The following is a 6857-nucleotide window of genomic DNA, read 5'->3' as shown; positions in this document are numbered from 1 at the left end:
GCTCTTCATGCTTCCTCTCCATGGTGACAGAGGGATATCCTTGAGCCTTAAACACAAAGGATTCTTCATTCCCTTGAATGATAAGTTCACCTCCATCAACATCAATCACAGCCTTTGCTGTGGCTAGGAAGGGTCTGCCAAGGATGATAGATTCATCCATACACTTCCCAGTCTCTAGGACTATGAAATCAGTAGGGATGTAATGGTCTTCAACTTTTACCAAAACATTCTCTACAAGTCCATGAGCTTGTTTTCTTGAGTTGTCTGCCATCTCTAGTGAGATTCTTACAGATTGTACCTCAAAGATCCCTAGCTTCTCCATTACAGAGAGAGGCATGAGGTTTACACTTGACCCTAAGTCACACAGAGCCTTCTTGAAGGCCATGGTGCCTATGGTACAAGGTATTGAAAACTTCCCAGGATCTTGTCTCTTTTGAGGTAATTTCTGCCTAGACAAGTCATCCAGTTCTTTAGTGAGCAAAGGAGGTTCATCCTCCCAAGTCTCATTTCCAAATAGCTTGTCATTTAGCTTCATGATTGCTCCAAGATATTTAGCAACTTGCTCTTCAGTGACATACTCATCCTCTTCAGAGGAAGAATACTCATCAGAGCTCATGAAAGGCAGAAGTAGGTCCAATGGAATCTCTATGGTCTCATTTTGAGCCTCAGATTCCCATGGTTCCTCATTGGGGAACTCAGTGGAGGTCAGTGCACGCCCATTGAGGTCTTCCTCAGTGGCGTCTACTTCATCTCCTTCCTCTCCAAATTCGGCCATGGTTATGGCTTTGCACTCTTCTTTTGGATTTTCTTCTGTATTGCTTGGAAGAGTACTTGGAGGGAGTTCAGTAATTTTCTTACTCAGCTGTCCCACTTGTGCCTCCAAGTTCCTGATGGAGGACCTTGTTTCAGTCATGAAACTTTGAGTGGTCTTGATTAGATCAGAGACCATGGTTACTAAGTCAGAGGGGTTCTGCTTAGAATTCTCTGTCTGTTGCTGAGAAGATGATGGAAAAGGCTTGCCATTGCTAAACCTGTTTCTTCCACCATTATTGTTGTTGAAACCTTGTTGAGGTCTCTCTTGATTCTTCCATGAGAAATTTGGGTGATTTCTCCATGAAGAATTATAGGTGTTTCCATAGGGTTCTCCTAGGTAATTCACCTCTTCCATTGAAGGGTTCTCAGGATCATAAGCTTCTTCCTCAGATGAAGCATCCTTAGTACTGCCAGGTGCATTTTGCATTCCAGACAGACTTTGAGAAATCAAATTGACTTGTTGAGTCAATATCTTGTTCTGAGCCAGTATGGCATTCAGAGTGTCAATCTCAAGAACTCCTTTCTTCTGACTTGTCCCATTGTTCACAGGATTCCTTTCAGAAGTGTACATGAATTGGTTATTTGCAACCATTTCAATTAGTTCTTGAGCCTCTGTAGGCGTCTTCTTCAGATGAAGAGATCCTCCAGCAGAGCTATCCAAAGACATCTTGGATAGTTCAGAGAGACCATCATAGAAAATACCTATGATGCTCCATTCAGAAAGCATGTCAGAAGGACATTTTCTGATTAATTGTTTGTATCTTTCCCAAGCTTCATAGAGGGATTCTCCATCCTTCTGTCTGAAGGTTTAGACTTCCACTCTAAGCTTACTCCATTTCTGAGGTGGAAAGAACTTTGCCAAGAAGGCATTGACTAGCTTTTCCCAAGAGTCCAGGCTTTCTTTAGGTTGAGAAACCAACCATATTCTAGCTCTGTCTCTTACAGCAAAAGGGAATAGCATCAGTCTGTAGACCTCAGGGTCAACCCCATTAGTCTTGACTGTGTCACAGATTTGCAAGAACTCAGCTAAAAACTGATGAGGATCTTCCATTGGAAGTCCATGGAACTTGCAATTCTGTTGCATTAGAGAAACTAATTGAGGCTTAAGCTCAAAGTTGTTTGCTCCAATGACAGGGATAGAGATGCTTCTCCCATAGAAGTTGGGAGTAGGTGCAGTAAAGTCACCCAGCACCTTCCTTGCATTGTTGGCATTGTTATTGTTTTCGGCTGCCATGTCTTCTTCTTCTTTGAAGAATTCGGTCAGGTCCTCTACAGAGAGTTGTGCCTTAGCTTCTCTTAGCTTTCGCTTCAAGGTCCTTTCAGGTTCAGGGTCAGCTTCAACAAGAATGCCTTTGTCTTTGTTCCTGCTCATATGAGAGAGAATAGAACAAGAAAATGTGGAATCCTCTATGTCACAGTATAGAGATTCCTTGAGGTGTCAGAGGAAAAGAAAAATAGAAGAAGGAGGTAGAAGAATTCGAACTTGATTAGATAGAGTTCGAATTGTGCATTAAGAAGGAGTGATACTCCATAAATAGAAGGATGTGGGAAGAGAGGAAGAAGATTTTCGAAAATTCAATTAAAAAGATTTTGAAAACATTTTGAAAAACACTTAATTGATTTTCGAAAATAAAAGTAAGAAAGAAATCAAGTGATTTTTGAAAAAAAAGATTTTGAAATTAGAAGTTAAAAAGATTTGATTGAAAAATTATTTTGAAAAAGATGTGATTAAAAAGATTTGATTGAAAAGTTATGGTTTTAAAAAAGATATGATTGAAAAGATATGATTTGAAAACAATTTTAAAAAGATTTGATTTTTTAAAAATTAATGACTTGCCTAACAAGAAAAGATATGATTCAAACATTAAACCTTTCTCAACAGAAAAGGCAACATACTTAAAATGTTCAATCAAATCATTAATTGTTAGTAAGTATCTTTGAAAAAGGAAGGAAATTGATTTTGAAAACATTTGATTGAAAAGATATGATTTGAAAAAGATTTGATTTTGAAAAACTTTGAAAACTAAAAAAAAATTGATTTGAAAAACAAAATCTTCCTCCTAGTGCCATCCTGGCGTTAAACGCCAGAATGGATATCCATTCTGGCGTTTAACGCCCAAAATGCTACCTTTTTGGGCGTTAAACGCCCAATCAGGTACCCTGGCTGGCGTTTAAATGCCAGTCTGTCCTTCTTCACTGGGCGTTTTGAACGCCCAGCTTTTTCTGTGTAATTCCTCTGCTGCATGTTATGAATCTTCAGTTCCCTGTACTATTGACTTGAAAATAGAACCAAAAATAAACAAGGCATGCAAGACACCAAACTTAAATTTAAACACTAGACTCAAACAAGAAATATTTTTGGTTTTTATGATTTTCTAATTTTTTTGTGCTTTTTTCGAAAATTATGAAAACAGAAAATAAAGGTTTCAGAATTCTCAATTTGAATTTCCAGGAATCATTGCAATGCTAGTCTAAGACTCCGGTCCAGGAATTAGACATGGCTTCACAGCCAGCCAAGCTTTCAAAGAAAGCTTCGGTCCAAAACACTAGACATGGCCAATGGCCAGCCAAGCCTTAGCAGATCATTGCTCCAATAGCAAGATTGATAGAGATCAACAAGCTATTGTGATGATTAGTTGAAACCTCGGTCCAATAAGATTAGACATGGCTTCTCAGCCAGCCAGATTTCAACAGATCATCATGAAACACTAGAATTCCTTCTTAAGAACTCTGAAGAAAAAAAAAATACCTAATCTAAGCAACAAGATGAACCGTCAGTTGTCCATACACGAACAATCCCCGGCAACGGCGCCAAAAACTTGGTGCACGAAATTGTGATCACTACTTTGTCCATATTCAAATAATCCCCGGTAATGGCTCCAAAGACTTGGTGCTCAATACCATGGCATAAACACAACTTCGCACAACTAACCAGCAAGTGCACTGGGTCGTCCAAGTAATAAACCTTACGCGAGTAAGGGTCGATCCCACGGAGATTGTTGCTATGAAGCAAGCTATGGTCACCTTGTAAATCTCAGTCAGGCAGACTCAAATGGGTATAGTGATAAATGAATAAAGCATAAAGATAAAGATAGAGGTACTTATGTATATCATAGGTGAGAGCTTCAGATAAGCGAATGAAGATGCCTTCCCTTCCGTCTCTCTGCTTTCTTACTGTCTTCATCCAATCCTTCTTACTCCTTTCCATGGTAAGCTCATGTAGGGTTTCACCGTTGTCAGTGGCTACCTCCCATCCTCTCAGTGAAAATGTTCCCATGCTCTGTCACAGCATATGGCTAATCAGCTGTCGGTTCTCGGTCAGGCCGGAATAAAATCCATCGATCCTTTTGCGTCTGTCACTAACGCCCCGCCTGCTAGGAGTTTGAAGCACGTCACAGTCATTCAGTCATTGAATCCTACTCAGAATACCACAGACAAGGTTAGACCTTCCGGATTCTCTTGAATGCCGCCATCAGTTCTTGCCTATACCACGAAGACTCTGATCTCACGGAATGGCTGGCTCGTTTGTCAGGCGAGCACTCGGTTGTCAGGCGATCAACCATGCATCGTGTTATCAGGAATCCAAGAGATATTCACTAAGCCTCATATGCTTGTAGAACAAAAGTGGTTGTCAGTCACCTTGTTCATGAGTGAGAATGATGATGAGTGTCACGGATCATCACATTCATCAGGTTGAAGAACAAGTGATATCTTGGACAAAGAACAAGCGGAATCGAATAGAAGAACAATAGTAATTGCATTAATACTCGAGGTACAGCAGAGCTCCACACCTTAATCTATGGTGTGTAGAAACTCCACCGTTGAAAATACATAAGAACAAGGTCTAGGTATGGCCGTGAGGCCAGCCTCCCAATGATCTAAGATAGCATAAAACTCAAAGATAGCTACCCCGATTGTCAAATACAATAGTAAAAGGTCCTACTTATAGAAAACTAGTAGCCTAAGGTGTACAAAGATGAGTAAATGACATAAAAATCCACTTCCGGGCCCACTTGGTGTGTGCTTGGGCTGAGCAAATGAAGCATTTTCGTGTAGAGACTCCTCTTGGTTAAACGCCAGCTTTTATGCCAGTTTGGGCGTTTAACTCCCATTTAGGTGCCAGTTCCGGCGTTTAACGCTGGAATTTCTTGAGGTGACTTTGAACGCCGGTTTGGGCCATCAAATCTTGGGGAAAGTATGGACTATCATATATTGCTGGAAAGCCTAGGATGTCTACTTTCCAACGCCGTTGAGAACGCGCAAATTGGGCTTCTGTAGCTCCAGAAAATCCACTTCGAGTGCAGGGAGGTCAGAATCCAACAGCATCTGCAGTCCTTTTCAGTCTCTGAATCAGATTTTTGCTCAGGTCCCTCAATTTCAGCCAGAAAATACCTGAAATCACAGAAAAACACACAAACTCATAGTAAAGTCCAGAAAAGTGAATTTTAACTAAAAACTAATAAAAATATACTAAAAACTAACTAGATCATACTAAAAACATACTAAAAACAATGCCAAAAAGCGTACAAACTATCCGCTCATCAACATCTTAGAAGTAAATCACACACGGATCGAAGAAGAAACAGTAATACTTTTATTAATTCATAGGACTCAGCAAGGCTCCTCCCCTCAACCTAGGAGGTTTAGAAACTCATGCTGAAGTGAAACACAATGATAAACATGTATGATGGTAAAAGTGATGTAAAAATAGGAATAACATAAATTTAATCCCCCAAATAAATGACTAGTAAGGGTAAAATAGTCTATTTAGTACTAAAATCCACTTCTGGGGCCCACTTGGTGAGTGTTTGGACAGAGCTTTGATGAGATCCACGTGCTATGAGGTCTCTTGGGTGTGGAACACCAGCTAGGGGGTCCTCATTGGGCGTTTGGATGCTGGTATCTACTTTTGGGCGCTGAACGCCAGGAAAGTGGCAGGAAACTGGCGTTGGACGCCAGTTTTGTGCCTTCTAATCCGAAGCAAAATATGGACTATTATACATTTCTGGAAAGTTCTGGAAGTAAGCTTTCCATGATTGTTAAGAGAGCTCCATTTAGACTTTTGTAGCTCTAGAAAAACTCTTCTGAGTGCAGGTAGGTCAGATTTGGACAGCATCTGCAGTGCTTTTTCTCTCTCTGAATCAGACTTCTGCTCCAGCTCCTCAATTTCATCCAGAAAATCCCTAAAATTGTACAAAAACACAAAAAATCATAGTAGAATCCAAAAATATGAATTTAACACTAAAACCTATAAAAACATAATAAAAACTAAATAAAACACACTAAAAACTATATGAAAATGATGTCAAAAAGCGTATAAAATATCTGCTCATCAGCCAGCAACCAGTGAAGTTAGGAGCATTTCTGCCCCCCCCCCCTTCGGCACTAAACGCCAATCCTGGCAGTTAGCGCCAGGCAATCCGAACCAAATCCCCACTCTTGGAGCATCTTTAGTGGATTTAGCTTTGAATTACTATCTTATCTTTTATTCTTGAAATTTTTATTTACAAACAAAATCTTTTAGGTTTAGAATTTATTATTTTATTTTATTTTATTTTCAAAATCAAATTAGGTTAGATATAAAAGAAAAAAGATTCACTCTTTAGGGGGATCTTCTCACTTCCGTACTTTCACACTTTTCAGAACCCTTGTTTTCTCTGTAAGTCATGAGTTACTAAACCTCCTCGGTTAAGGATAGGAGTTATGTTTATTTCTATGGATTGAGATTATTATTTTTCTATTTTAATTAATGTATTGTTTTAGTTTCAAGGATTGCTATCGTTCTTCATCTTATGAATCTGGGTAGAACGACAGTATAACCCTTATTCTATATGTGTTCTTGTGATTCTCGATAGAGTTATCTTGCTTGAACAACAACTTGAAAGCAAATTCCTTCTAAATTACTAATTACTTGAACTAATTGGGATAAGTGACATATAATCCTCTTAGCTTTGGGTAATTAGGATTTTTGTGGCCATAAACTAGAATTGCTCTTAACCCTCTAATCTACATTAAGTGACCAAGACATTGGCAGTTGATTTAGG

At 39.3% G+C, this 6857-nt stretch overlaps 1 non-coding gene across 1 annotated transcript; it reads left to right on the top strand.

The window, feature by feature from the left end:
- The first annotated feature begins 1534 nt into the window (after positions 1 to 1534).
- LOC130943038 (small nucleolar RNA R71) lies at positions 1535 to 1642 on the top strand. Its single transcript, XR_009071576.1, has one exon. It is a non-coding gene; the product is annotated as a small nucleolar RNA R71 (small nucleolar RNA).
- Positions 1643 to 6857: the final 5215 nt, after the last annotated feature.

This window comes from Arachis stenosperma, chromosome 7, assembly GCF_014773155.1.
Source record: "Arachis stenosperma cultivar V10309 chromosome 7, arast.V10309.gnm1.PFL2, whole genome shotgun sequence".
NCBI lineage: Eukaryota > Viridiplantae > Streptophyta > Magnoliopsida > Fabales > Fabaceae > Arachis > Arachis stenosperma.
This window is presented reverse-complemented; position numbering and strand designations above follow the sequence as displayed.